Raw genomic sequence first — 15,101 nt, forward strand, 5'->3', positions numbered from 1 at the left:
TGTACTTGAAGCCAAGGAAACCTCCTTTAACTTGATGTAATGGTAGTCGAGAATACCTGCTATAGAGCATAGTTCTCATTAATTATTTTGGCATCTACTATTTCTTGTACAAGTTGTTATTCTGTAGGTGGCTTGAAGATGGTCGCTTGACGGGAACTGGTCGTCCATAAATAAGTACACATTACAGCAACTTTTGGTGATTTCGTAACGCCATTCTTTAAGTACAATGACGCTGTGCAGCACTGTTTTCAGATGACATTTTGGCCACTCAAAAAGATTAGTCAATACTACGTCCATGGGGCACGCATTTCCCTTGATGGCACCTCAGATTTTCCGATCAGGTTTGAGCAAACATGATCTATACGAGCCTAGCATGAATCCCATAACAACTGACATTTAAGGTGTAGTTTGTGGCCTCGTCGCAACAAGTAGTCTTCAGGCAATTCGCTTTCCACGGCGATAGAAAATCACTTTAAATGTTCGTACCTTTTACAGAAATCAAGTAAAAACAATCTAAAATTCAGGTATGACATAGATATCTCTGGAAGTATAACTAAAGTATGTTTTTAACTTCAATTATGGACAGAGATATGAGAATTTTCTTTCTTTCAGTGATTGAGACTTTCCCTTTACGGAACAAAGCTTCAGAATTATCACGTCATATCTCGAAAACTATTGAACGCTTGATTGCATTGATACACTTTTTAGTTTTATTGCTTTTTTTTAAATTCATCAGTCTTCTGACTAATTTTGATGCGACCCACCACGAATTCCTCTCCTGTGCCAATATGCCAAGCTTTTCATCTGAGATTATCACATGCACCCTACGTCCTCAAATACTTGCCCGATGTATTCCAGTTACTGTCTTCCTCTACGGTTTTTACCCTCTAAATTTCCTTGTAGTCCCATGGAAGTTATGTCCTGATGTCTTAATAGATGTCCTAGCATCCTATTCCTTCTCGTCAGTGTTTTACAGATATTCCATCCCTGACCGATTTTGCAGGGAACCTCTTCATTGCATATCTTGTCTCTCCACCTAATTTTTAATATTGTTCTCTAGCATTACATCACAAATGATTCGATCCTGTTCTGTTCCTGTTTTCCCACAGCCCATGTTATACTAACATACTATGTTTTGCTTCAAACGTATCAGAAATTTCTTCTGAAAATTAAGGCCTATGTTAGATATTAATAGACTTCTTTTTGCCAGTGCTAGTCTGCATTTGATGCCCTCCTTCCTCCGTCCGTCATTGGTTATTTTGCTGCTTAGGTCGTAGAATTTGCCAACGGCCTTGCCGCAGTGGTAACACTGGTTCCCGTCAGATCACCGAAGTTAAGCGCTGTCGGGATGGACTAGTACTTGGATGGGTGACCATCCGGTCTGCCGAGAGCTGTTGGCAAGCGGGGTCCACTCAGCCCTTGTGAGGCAAACTGTGGAGCTGCTTGATTGAGAAGTAGCATCTCAGGTCTCGTAAACTGACATACGGCCGGGAGAGCGGTATGCTAACCACATACCCCTCCATATCCGCATCCAGTGTCGCATGAGGGCTGGGGATGACACGGCGGCCAGTCGGTAACCATTGGGCCTTCCAAGGCCTGTTCCGTCGGATTTTAGTTTAGTTTAGATACTAGAATTTCTTAACCCTAGGTAGTAGAATTCCTTAACTTTATCTACTTCGTGACCATCAATCCTGATGTTAAGTTTCTCGCTGTTCTCAGTTCTGCTACTTCTCATTACTTTCGTCTCTCTACGATTTACTCTCAATCCATATTCTGTACTCATTAGACTGTTCATTCAATTCAGCAGATCATGTAATTCTTTTTCACTTCCACTGAGGATTGCAATATCATGAGCGAATCTTATTATCCTTTCACCTTGAATTTTAATGGTGCTCCTGAACCTTCGTTTAATTTCCATCATTGCTTCTTCGATATACAGATTGAACAGTAGCGGTGAAAGACTACATCCCTGTCTTACACTTTTTAATCTGAGCACTTCCTTCTTTCTCGTCCACTCCTATTATTCTCTCTTAACTCTTGTACATATCGTATATTACCGTTACCTTCCCATAGCTTACCCCTATCCCTCTCAGAATTTCGAACATCTTGCACCACAGTACGTTGTCGAACGCTTTCTCAAGATCGACAAGTCCTATGAAAATGTCTTGACTTTTCTTCGGTCTAGCTTCCGTTATCAACAGCAACGGTAAAACTGCATATCAGATGCCTTATCTTTCCTAAAGCCAATTTTCTTTTCCATTCTTCTGTATATTATTCTTTTTAAGCAACTTGGACTCAGGAGCTGTTAAGTTGATTGTTCGATAATTCTCGCACTTGTCAGCCCTTGCAATCTTCGGAATGGTGTGGATGACGTTTTTCCGAAAGTCAAATACTATATCGCCAGACACATACATTATACACACCAACATGAATAGTCGTTTTGTTGCCACTTCCCCAATGACTTTAGAAATTCTGACGCAATGTTATCTATCCCTTCTGCTTTAGTTGATCTTAAGTCTTCCAAAGCTCTATACTGGATTTCCTACCTCTTTCATATCTAATCCTGTTTCAACTTCCATTACGTCATCAAACAAGTCTTTCCGCTCATAGAGACCTGAAATGTAATCTTTCCACCTATCCGCTCTACCACTGCACTCTTAATATCATACCATTGCTTTCGTTATGTACCAAAGCAACTTGGCTGGCAAGGCTTCTTTGCAAAGTTGCATTGCACTGCTGTGTAAAAGCTTCGGAAAAAGACTTTTTTTCAATATATTACTCAAAATAAATATGGAGTTTGAAGTTGCTATGTCTTACAACATTTCAAGTAAATATTCTGAAATTCACTTATGGAGTACGTCTGCTCCGAGACTCTTTTTTTTTTTTTTTTTAGCACGTAAAATATCTGTCCTTAATATGATTTCCAACTAAGCGTGAGTCAAATTCTCGTCCAGTCATTATGATTAAGGTATGCCAGTATTCAATTCCTTATTTATTTTGCGTGAATGACTGGCCAACAGACATCGTGTTCAATAAGTAAGAGACTAAATTTCAATCTTGTCCCCATCATACAGTTCACTGTCTTAGAAGGAATGGTCAGTATTCAGTGATATGACAGAAACGTACATTCACAGTAAAAAAGTCCAGTAAACATGGGCTATAAAACGTATACCTTAAGAGTTACGAACACTTCTTCGGTACTAGAGATGGGTTTCGCAGTAGCGTAGATAAACAAGTGCTCATAGTACTTAAGGTATATACCTTAGAGCTCACATTTACTGGACTTTTTTGGTGGGAATGATCTTTCCTGTCATATCCTTGAATATTGACCATTCCTTCTGGGACAACCTTTACAACAATGATTATACGTATCTCACTTTCATTCACAGCTTTCAAGTGCGGTCGCTTGAGGGAATTAATCGGCTGATGCAATGTTCGTCTCTGTTTCAAATTCGACGACTAAATGGAGGTGAATGAGATATACAAATCAATTTTCGAACTTTGCAACAACAACTTAAGGCTATGGATCCGTAGTACATTGTGTCCAACGTATGCTACGTTCGCGTAAATCAGATTCTTGAACAAATCCAGGCCTTCGTGGAATGACATAAGCAGTGTGAAACTTCCTGGCAGATTAAAACTGTGTGCCCGACCGAGACTCGAACTCGGGACATTTTGCCTTTCGCGGGCAAGTGCTCTACCATCTGAGCTACCGAAGCACGAGTCACGCCCGGTCCTCACAGCTTTACCTCTGCCAGTATCTCGTCTCCTACCTTCCAAACTTTACAGAAGCTCTCCTGCGAACTTTGCAGAACTAGCACTCCTGAAAGAAAGGATACTGCGGAGACATGGCTTAGCCACAGCCTGGGGGGTGTTTCCAGAATGAGATTTCCACTCTGCAGCGGAGTGTGCGCTGATATGAAACTGGAAACATCCCCCAGGCTGTGGCTAAGCCATGTCTCCGCAGTATCCTTTCTTTCAGGAGTGCTAGTTCTGCAAGGTTCGCAGGAGAGCTTCTGTAAAGTTTGGAAGGTAGGAGACGAGATACTGGCAGAAGTAAAGCTGTGAGGACCGGGCGTGAGTCGTGCTTCGGTAGCTCAGATGGTAGAGCACTTGCCCGCGAAAGGCAAAATGTCCCGAGTTCGAGTCTCGGTCGGGCACACAGTTTTAATCTGCCAGGAAGTTTCATATCAGCGCACACTCCGCTGCAGAGTGGAAATCTCATTCTGGACATAAGCAGTAGGTTGGTTGCGAATACCACCGTCATTGAGAACTGCTAGGCCCTGGACTGGATGATTATACCATAAGGCTACTGTCCATTGACGCATTGCCTCAGCACTATACAGAAGACACAAACGACATTACGTTATTAGACCTTGTGTGTCGCTAGCGTCGTATAATAAACTGGCATACTGATGGACCCCTCTTTCTTAGTCTGCTTTATATCTGATCGTATGGTAGCATTGGAAGACATGACTTCAGCATCTATCCTCCCAGCAGTTAACGCAAAATTTCGAAAACGGAGCTATACCTCCTCAAATAGATTCTCGGTCGTTCGGATAAGATAGAGCAGATAAAGCCGGAAATACCACGGATCGAGCAGGAGTCCTTTGTGAAGGTTACTCATCCATGGAGGCGGACTACTTTGAAAATAGTGATTGCCCGGTAGGAAAGCAACCCCAATACGAAGCTATTTTATTTTGCTTTGTCGCTTGGCACGCTGTCATCTTTGCACTATTTACATAATCGAACTGAATGAATAGCGCCAATAATGTGGCACGTGTTGCTGTGTTACATTGCCCTGTTTATTTTATGTTCTTCTGTACTTGATTCTTTTTGTTATATAATCATCCTGTACTGATAGCGTTCTTATTGAGCTTGAATGCCGTGTATTTTAATTATTTTGCCATATTTACTCCACTCGTGAATCCATTTATCTCACAGTCCAGGCAGGTAGTCGTGACCGGTTTATAGCCATAGGGTGCCAAACTTATGAAATTTTAAAAAAGAATATTGATCATGATACAACTATTCATAATGCTAAATCTTTGAAAAAATCAGGCAAATTAAGTGAGTTAGAATGCAGAGTCAGTAAAAGATGCTTTAAAATTTGTAGAAGAAAAAAGCTCAATAGTTGCAAGTAAATCACAGTAATACTCAGTTTTAACAGTCTCTAACACACAATTCAACAAAACCTGACGTTTTGATTTCACAGAATGGGCATATGATTAGTGAAATTGAACAGTTCAAATTTCTAGGTGTTCAGATAGATAGTAAACTGTCGTGGAAAGCCCACTTCAGGATCCTTTTCTAAGACTTAATGCTGCCATTTTTACTATTCGTAAGGTATCTGAAGTGAGTTATTCGACGCGAAAATTAGTCTACTTTGCTTATTTCCATTCGCTTATGTCGTATGGTATTCTACTTTGAGGTAACTCTTCCCATTGTAAAATGATGTTTTTGGCTCAGAAACGGGCGGTTCGGGCAATAAGTGGTGTAAGTTGACAAACCTCTTGTCGACCCCTGTCACGAGGCTGGGTATTTTGACATTCGCCTCTCAATATATAAATTCCTTACTGTCATTTCTTGTTAATAATATTAGCTTATTCCCAAGAATAAGCAGCTTTCACTCAGTTAATACTTGGCAGAAATCAAACCTGCATTTGAATCTGACTTCCTTAACTCTTGTGCAGAAAGGTGTGCAGTGCACTGCTGCATCCATTTTCAATAAGCTACAACCCGAATTCAAAAACCTTAGCAGTAATCCACGCTTTCAAATCGAAACTGGAGAGATTCCTCATGGGTCACTCCTATTCCGTCGAGTAGTTCCTTGAAAAAACTAGCTGATTCTTGTTGTATTGATGATTGAGTTCACTTAAATTTGTAGATTGACTTTTTTCGGGTTCATAAACATTTTAATTTTATTACTTTTATGGTGGAATTCCATGTACTGACACGTTCCAAGACCTTGGAGATTTGCTCCTCAATACGGAACTTGACGTGTAAATTATAAAAAAAAAAAGAATGTTGGAAGCACCTGTCAGCTTCATTCAATAATCAAATATTGTTTATAACAAGATTCTGCTTTCGTACGTTATCAAGAGGAGGCCTTACGCAAACGGATAAATTTCTTAATCGATGAACTCTGAGGACTGTTTGCACATGAAGTGTGTATTGTATCCTTGTAATTCGCAGAAAAATAATAACATTCATCACAGATTTTCTAGAAAAGAACAGTTGGCGTGAAAAGTCTGGCTTGGTGCATTTCTGAAATGTAATCCAACAGCGACAATTAGTGATACAGAAGTAAGACAAATTAAATGGATTACTGGATTTAATCGAAAAGATGTTAAGGAAAATTTTTACAACTGGAGTTAGGTTTCCTTGTAAATGTGACTTCATCAAATCGCATATCCTCGTAGAATACACATTGAAATGTAATGTCAACTGTACAAGAGCTTGGAGCAAAAATTTGCAAATGTGCAAAATAAATAAAGTAGGAATTATTTTATGATAACTTTACTGCCCGTCCGTCTGTCTGTCTCTCTATCTGAGACGCACGGAGTGGAAGCGTGGTTTAAGACGCCATGTCACGGATTGCGCGGCCCCTCCCGCCGGGGGTCGAATCCTCCCTCGGAAATGGGTATGTGTGTTGTTCTTAGCATAAGTTAAATTAAGTAGTGTGTAAGTCTAGAGACCGATAACCTCAACAGTTTTGTCTCTTAGGAATTCACACACATTTCAACATTTTTTTACCTCTCCGGTTGTTAAGGTTCCTTTACATAGGACTGGGTAGAGGTATCAAGTTAAAGTTTATTTCGCATTTTAAGTCTTTTGTGCCTTGGTGAGATTTGTTGCTCGTCTGTGTGTCTGAACAATACTCATTTTTCCCCATAAACTAATCAAGTTGAAATGTATGTCAAATACTAAGGACTACGATCCCTTGGCGGTGTAAATAACTGAAGGCTCTAAGTCAATGCACTCAAAAGACACGGCAGATTAGTCACACATTTTGATACTCGCAAACTTACTCATCGAAACCTATAGATGAACTTTCCACACTAATGACAGGTTCAAAAATGGTTCAAATGGCTCTGAGCACTATGGGACTTAACATCTGTGGTCATCAGTCCCCTAGAACTTAGAACTACTTAAACCTAACTAACCTAAGGACACCACACACATCCATGCCCGAGGCAGGATTCGAACCTGCGACCGTAGCAGTCGCGCGGTTCCGGACTGAGCGCCTAGAACCGCTAGACCACCGCGGCCGGCACTAATGTCAGGCCTGGTAACTTAGCACAAAAGCACTTATTTATTTATTTCGTTAATAGTAGAGTGTAATCCACCTCAAAATTTAAGGTGGTTCAGATGTTTCTAAATCCTACAGCAAAGACTTCTTATTATTACAGTCCAACTGGTATACTGTTGTTAATGCTTTTTTAAATAATATAAAGAACATAATATAATACGAGCAGCCGTTGGATCAAATCTCGATTGAGCCTCGGTTTTTTCAGTCTTTGTTTTAACCTAGCGTCCACTTTTCAATGATGATACAATTCGCCAGGAACAAGATGTTCTTCGGGTTCCAAATTAATCTGTAGATCCCCTTTCCCCGATTGGATAACTGACTTGGGACACTTTTACAGTGAGTCTGTGATTACACTCAAATATCAATTTATTGACACAGTCAGTTTATGTTCACAAACGTTAATTCTGTGCTGTGTTAGTAGTTCAAAACAAATAACAAAAATCCTTATTGAAACTAAAGGAATGACTTCTTTAATGATTTAAAGTTCTTGGAAAACAACATAAATAAATCCTTGCAAACGAAAACGACTATCTTCTTAGACATGCACAACGAGCAATATAAGGAGTTCCAATCTTAGTCCACAGCCGGAGCAGCGGGTCGCAATGCGCGGTGGTCCCGGGCTGCAAAGTCAACGTCGAGTCCAGGCGGCGGCGTGCTGCCAGCGAACTTCTGCTTCTGCTGGCGGAGACGGAATGTGGCGGATGACTACTAGATAGCTATTGGTCTGCTAATGTGGGCCCGGATTGGCTGAGGAAAATGGAGCGGCGGATGCACGAAAAAGTCCATAAATATATGGCGGCCTCTACTGCTCTTGTGCGCGCATTCGTACCTAGCCTGCTTCCTGCAGGTCAGGCGAAGTTCTGCTGACTTCGGCCAGTGCGTCAGCGGAGCTGGTGCATTGGCCCGCACAGCGGTGCGACGTTGCGGGTAGGTCGCGTTGTAGGAGAACCCGGAAATACGCCGGGTGTAAGTTTGGGACACCAAAGTCGCCGAAGAGGCGCCCAATACAAAGACTTGCATTACGCCGTTGTCCACCCCCGGTAGCTGAGTGGTCAGCGCGACAGAATGTCAATAAGGGCCCGGGTTCGATACCCGGCTGGGTCGGAGATTTTCTCCACTCAAGGGATGGGTGTTGTGTTGTCCTAATCTACATCTACATCTACATTTATACTCCGCGAGCAACCCAACGGTGTGTGGCGGAGGGCACTTTACGTGCCACTGCATTGCCTCCCTTTCCTGTTCCAGTCGCGTATGGTTCGCGGGAAGAACGACTCCCGGAAAACCTCCGTGCGCACTCGAATCTCTCTAATTTTACATTCGTGATCTCCTCGGGAGGTATAAGAGGGAGAAGCAATATATTTGATACCTAATCCAGAAACACATCCTCTCGAAACGTGGACAGCAAGCTACACCGCGATGCAGAGCGCCTCTCTTGCAGATTCTGCCACTTGAGTTTGCTAAACATCTCTGTAATGCTATCACGCTTACTAAATAACCCTGTGACGAAACGCACCGCTCTTCTTTGGATCTTCTCTATCTCCTCTGTCAACCCGACCTGGTACAGATGTCACACTGATGAGAAATGCTCAAGTATAGGTCGAACGAGTGTTTTGTAAGTCACCTCCTTTGTTCATGGACTACACTTTCTAAGGACCCTCCCAATGATCTCAACCTGGCACCCGCCTTACCATCAATTACTTTTGTATGACCATTGCACTTCAAATTGTTCCGTACGCATACTCCCAGATATTTTACAAAAGGAAATGCTACCAGTGTTTGTTCCGCTATCATATAATCATACAATAAAGGATCCTTCTTTCTATGTATTCGCAATACATTACATTTGTCTATGTTAAGGGTCAGTTGCCACTCCCTGCACGAATTGCCTATCCGCTGCAGATCTTCCTGCATTTCGCTGCAATTTTCTAATGCTGCAACTTCTCTGTACACTACAGCATCATCCGCGAAAAGCCGCATGGAACTTCCAACATTATCTACTACGTGATTTATAAATGTCATGAAAAACAATGTCCCATAACACTCCCCTTTGGCACGCCAGGGGTTACTTTAACGTCTGTAGACGTCTCTCCATTGAGAACAACATGCTGTGTTCTGTTTGCTAAAAACCCTTCAATCCAGCCACACGGCTGGTCTGATATTCCGTAGGCTCTTGCTTTATCAGGCGACAGTGCGGAACTGTATCGAACGCCTTCCGGAAGTCAAGGAAAATGGCATCTACCTGGGAGCCTGTATCTAATATTTTCTGGGTCTCATGAACAAATAAAGCGAGTTGGGTCTCACACGATCGCTGTTTCCGGAATCCATGTTGATTCCTGCCGAGTAGAGTCTGGATTTCCAGAAATGACATGATACGAGCAAAAAACATGTTCTAAAATTCTACAACAGATCGGTGTCAGAGATATAGGCCTATAGTTTTGCGCATCTGCTCGATGACCCTTCTTGAAAACTGGAACTACCTGTGCTCCTTTCCAATCATTTGGAACCTTCCGTTCCTCTAGAGACTTGCGGTACACGGCTGTTAGAAGGGGGGCAAGTTCTTTCGCGCACTCTGTGTAGCCTCGAATTGGTATCCCGTCGTGTCCAGTGAATTTCATCACCATAGTCGAGCAAGTCGCCGAAGTAGCGTCAAATCGAAAGACGTGCACCCGGCGAACGGTCTATCCGAACGGAGGCCCTAGTGACACGACATTTACATCTAAATTACGCCACTGAGCAACGTCACAATTACAATCTATATACAGAATTTGTACGGAACCCTAGAGCAAAGAGTTTTATTCGAACTGTTTAGTGAAAATTGAGTTTTCCGTAATGGCAATACCGTTTTCAGTATATCTGAGGTAAAAAATTTGAATCCCATTTTGTTATGTGAAATATATGAAATACTATGCTACTAGTATTACCTTATAGAATTGTGAAATTCCTATAGATACAGTGTCTCCTTTTTCTTTTAATTTACGTTATTTCTAGCGTGTGTAGGTAGCCCCTGAAAAGTAATCGAAATAAACTAGAAAGAATAACGTACAGCTTTGTAACACTAAAGCTGCTGCGGATCGATAGTAGCAAAATTTACAACTGAAATTATTCAACCTACTGCCAAGACTCTTAGCTAGTATTAGTCAACAATGTGTAAGAAGTGATGCGTACTACTCAAAATATTATCACGTGAATAGCTGAAGAAGGTACCCCTCCACCTTAAGGAATTTTGGTTATGAGAACACGAAACAGAGGAAAACGTTAAAGAAGGCGTTCCTGTACTGGAGAGGTAAGAAAACGGCGGCAACAGCGCGGTGGAAAGATGGGCTCCTCCTGCCGGCGCCTGCCGTGTAATTTAACGCTCCGTGTGATGGAGAGGGGCTAGCCCGCGGTACACAGTATTCATGCATACGCGCCGCGGCCGGGCAAAAACAGCCGCCCCGGGCCCAACACGCGCTCCGGGTTATCTCCGCGCCATTAATTCCTTCTTTTAACGGGCGCCGGCGCCGATTGCCACTTGGCAATATTTTTTAACACCTGCTACTGCCACGACCACCACCGCCACGCTCCGACCGAAATCTATACGCAATAGGCGCCAGATAATTTCCCTCCGCTCCTGGTTCTCCAGCTGCTGTGAGTTCCCCTTTTTGCAATAAATGTCGCAGTGCATTCGGTTTGGAGGGGACTAAATCGTACTTTTTTGCCTTCTTCTTGTGTTTTTCCTTTTGAACAAGCAAACGGGTGGCCCATAAATTACTGTTTTAGTGAAAGGCAGCTAATAAATACTTGTATCTGCACACTTGCACCGACACGAATTACGTATATTGTACACCAAGCTCTAACTCTAAGACCTACATTCTTGTATTATATCATTGATTATTCTCTTTATGAGTTAATAAGGTCAACGTTGATTAGCATTATTTTTCAGTTGTAACAGGACGTTTAGCCAAAAAAAGTCTCTATTGCCATTGACAACGTTTGCAAAGCCTCCCATCTTTTCTCATATCACACAATTTCAAAATTACGTATTGTGTTTGTAACTTTAAGGTCAGTTAGAAATCTTATCTGATCGCTTAATGTTATAACCTCACGAATCCAATAGACAGAGTTTTGGAACGGCGAAAAGTATTTTCATAGATATGCTCTGTAGCGGTATATGCTCTTCGATGGACATTTACAAGTTGAAACCTAGCTCTTTCACGCCTACCAGCTCAGCTAACCAGGTATCGTAAACCGACTAAAAAAATTCAGTCGGAAATTATATATAGGAATTTGTGGTAACATAAAACCTTGAGTGAGTCCTGCAGGCACCTCCGTAAGCACAGCTGGTAGTCTATTGTCTCGCATTGGCATGGGTTCAGGATCAAAGTCCTGTCTGACAGTTAGTTTCAATTTGTGCTCAATATTTTATTCATTTTGCAAAACTGCATGCTGTCTCGGAATCTATGATGAATGAACACAGTGAGTAGACTGACTGACAAAAACAAGTCCCCGAACGATGGTTAAGTAGAATATTGGGGCAGGCGAAATTGCGTATAGTACAAGAAGGTATCAGTGACCATGGGGCAGTTGTAGCAACAGTGATTACACAGGTCTGCGACATAAAAATTGTTTCAAATTTATTAAGTGATTTTATAGTGTTTGCAACGCTGATTTCGGGAAAAATAGTAAAAAAGTTCCATCATGTACAGTTATTTCACAAACTGCTTGTCTAGTTTTAGCTTTTTTAGATATTTCAGCACTGTAGTGAGTTTGCATTTTGGTTTTTAGGATCTCCATAAACTGTTATGTAGCTGTTTTTATACTACATATACGTAAAATAAAGAGTAATTAGAAGAAACCAGCAGTATTTTCATGTCAGTGCCTGTCGCCCTGCCCCTTCCCCATCCGTCACCACGCAGTGAGCTTCTGCTATTGTCGTTCAGTTCACAGTAGCTCTTCACTCTGCGCTGTTCACGTAATGTTTTTACTAGTGCTCTAAAGTAGTGACTGTTTTCTCGTGTTGCGAAGTTGTCTTATGGACAATGGACAATGGCTACCAGAGGATGTATAAACTCGCTAGATTGATTCTGCTACATTTGTGGTAACTATACCATTAAAAACCATTAAAGAAACATTTCCGATTTTATTGAAAAAGTATATTTCGCCTATTTTGGTATAAAGTTAGGCGATCAAGATAAGCCTTGGGCTCCACACAAAAAGTTTGTTCAGTGTTTGTTGAAGAAATCCCAAAAATCGTAGTGATGACTGCTAATTTTGTTTTTGGAACGTACGAGGTTTCAATTTGAAAAACAATCAGACATTCGCCCTGTTCCTCATGGACCTGAGGTACCAATACCTTCTCCTCCAGATTCTTTGGAAGATATAGATGATCACGAGCCATTGTCTTAGCAAGGTGATAGTGAAGAAGACAGAGATTGCTACGATCCTGCCACAACCGATCCCATTCCATTCTTACAATCTGAACTGAACGATTTAGTTAGAACCTATGCCTTTCTAAAGAATCGACAGGATCTAGATGGAAAAATAAACGTATGTTGGCTCCTGGTACATCTTTTCTTGGTATCGATCGAGGGAAAAGGAGTTTGTATCTTTCTTCTCTCGAGAAGGTGACGTGGTATTTTGCAGTGATGTTTCTGGACTTATGGCGCGTTTCAAAATAGAATATGCTTCTGATGAGTGGAGACTTTTTATTGATTCTTCGAAAAAAAAAAAAAAAACTTGAAGCAGTGCTTCTACACAATGGCAATAAGTATGCTTCTATACCAGTTGGACACTCGGTTCACTTAAAAGAATGTTACGAAAATCTTGAACTAGTTTTAAGCAAACTCTGCTATTCAGACCACAAATGGACACTATGTGGTGATTTAAAAGTGATTTCAATACTGCTTAGCCAACAAAGTGGCTATACAAATTTCCCTTGCTTTCTCTGTGAATGGGATGGCAGAGAAAGAAAACAACACTACATAAAAAAGTTTGGCTCTTGAGAAAACCTTACAGTTAGTGGTTAAAAATGTTGAGAGGAAAAGCCTCGTGGATCCGAAAAAGGTGTTACTTCCACCACTTCACATTAAGTTGGGGCTGATGAAACAATTTGTTAAGGCATTGCAAAAAGAAGGGGAATGCTTTAGATACCTATGTGGACAGTTTCCTTTCCGAGGCAGAGCTAAAAGAAGGAGTCTTTGTCGCACCAGACATTAAAAAAGTAATCACAGATCCCAACTTTGTGGACAAAATGGAAACATAAGAAAAGGCAGCATGGACATCTTTTAAATTAGTTGTTACTGGTCTCCTAGGAAATGAAAGAGATCCAAACTACGAGACAATCGTCGCAGACATGCTCGACAACTTTAAGAAGCTGGGCTGTAACATGAGCATTAAAGTTCAATTATTCCACCCACATCTTGACTACTTCCCTGCAAACCTTGGTGATGTAAGTGAAGAGCAGGACGAAAGATTCCACCAAGTCATCAAAGAAATGAAAAGAAGATATTAAGGAAGATGGAACTTCAACATAATAGCGGACTACTGCTGGATGATAAAAAGAGATGATCCTCAACGAATCCACGGCCAGAAAAGCAATAAGAGAAGCTTCGATAGAAAGCGAAAGCGTTATTATAGGGACTTATGAGCTTAAAGAGAACTGGAAGTGTACTGGAAATGTAGTTTAGAACATGATTTATAAATAAAATAAAATTTTATAACATTGGAAAAAATGTGATAACTTGCTTGAATTTTGTTATTACACCCAAAAATACTTGCTTTTTTGTGAGAAAACCTGACGTGATAGAAAAAAAGGATTGCATTTTTTAAATCAGCGCTGATAAGTACATAAAAGTCTGTTATCAAATTTCAAACAACTTTCAAAAAATATTTTTTTTCAGACCTGTGTTACCAAAGTTCAAAAGGCAACTAAAACAAGTAGAAAGATTTATATGTCAACTAAATTAGATAAAGAAGCATCTGAGTCATATCTCAATGAGGAACCCACAACCGTGTAGAGGAATTAAGTTTAAAAGAATAGTTGACCATGCACGGAAAGGTATGTACCCAGTATAACAGTTCACGATGAGAGGCACCCTTCATTGTGTGCTGAAATTGTACAGAAACTCCTACAGGAACAGAGGCTAATGGATAATAGGTCAATAGATAAATGTTGTATGAAACACGTTTGGTTGTCATGAGAGCAATGCATGAAGTCTTCAATGACTATCGTAGCGGAATATCGCCGAAAGAGTTTTCACAAAACATAAAGAATTCTGGTCGTATTTAAAGGCTGTAACGGGCACCAAACTCAGTGTCAGCCACTCACCGACGAGACAGGACCTTGAAGTTGAGGGTAGCAGAACAAAATAAAAAATGCTTAAAACAGTTTTTAAACGTTCTTTGACTAAGGAAAACCCAAGATTATTCCCCAATTTAATTCTCGTAGCTCTGAAAAGATAAGTGAAATAGATACTAGTGACAGTGGCCTTGAGAAACAGTTGAAATCATTAAAAATGAACAAAGCGTCAGGGCCAGATGGAATAACTATCACATTCTGTACGGAATTTGAGGCTGAGTTACCGACTCTTTTAAATATATTCTACCGTAGATCCCTCGAACAAAAAAACGTGCCCAGTAGGTGAAAAAATTTGGCTACCAGAAGGATAGTATAAGGGATCCGGAAAACTACCATTCAGTATCCTTAAGATCTATTTCATGTAGAACGTTCAACATATTCTGAGAGCAAACATGATGAGGTATCTTGAACAGGATGACCTTTCCCACGACATCCGGCATGAATTCCGAAAAC

General features: G+C 41.0%; 1 protein-coding gene and 1 pseudogene across 1 annotated transcript in view; one reads left to right on the forward strand and one right to left on the reverse strand.

Moving 5' to 3' along the window:
* Window positions 1-15,101, reverse strand: part of LOC126455015 (lachesin-like) — a 1,274,520-nt gene that overhangs the window by 494,086 nt on the left and 765,333 nt on the right. The window lies entirely within an intron of this gene.
* LOC126428367 (5S ribosomal RNA) lies at window positions 1,283-1,400 on the forward strand (annotated as a pseudogene).

Source organism: Schistocerca serialis, chromosome 1, assembly GCF_023864345.2.
Source record: "Schistocerca serialis cubense isolate TAMUIC-IGC-003099 chromosome 1, iqSchSeri2.2, whole genome shotgun sequence".
NCBI classification, from domain to species: domain Eukaryota; kingdom Metazoa; phylum Arthropoda; class Insecta; order Orthoptera; family Acrididae; genus Schistocerca; species Schistocerca serialis.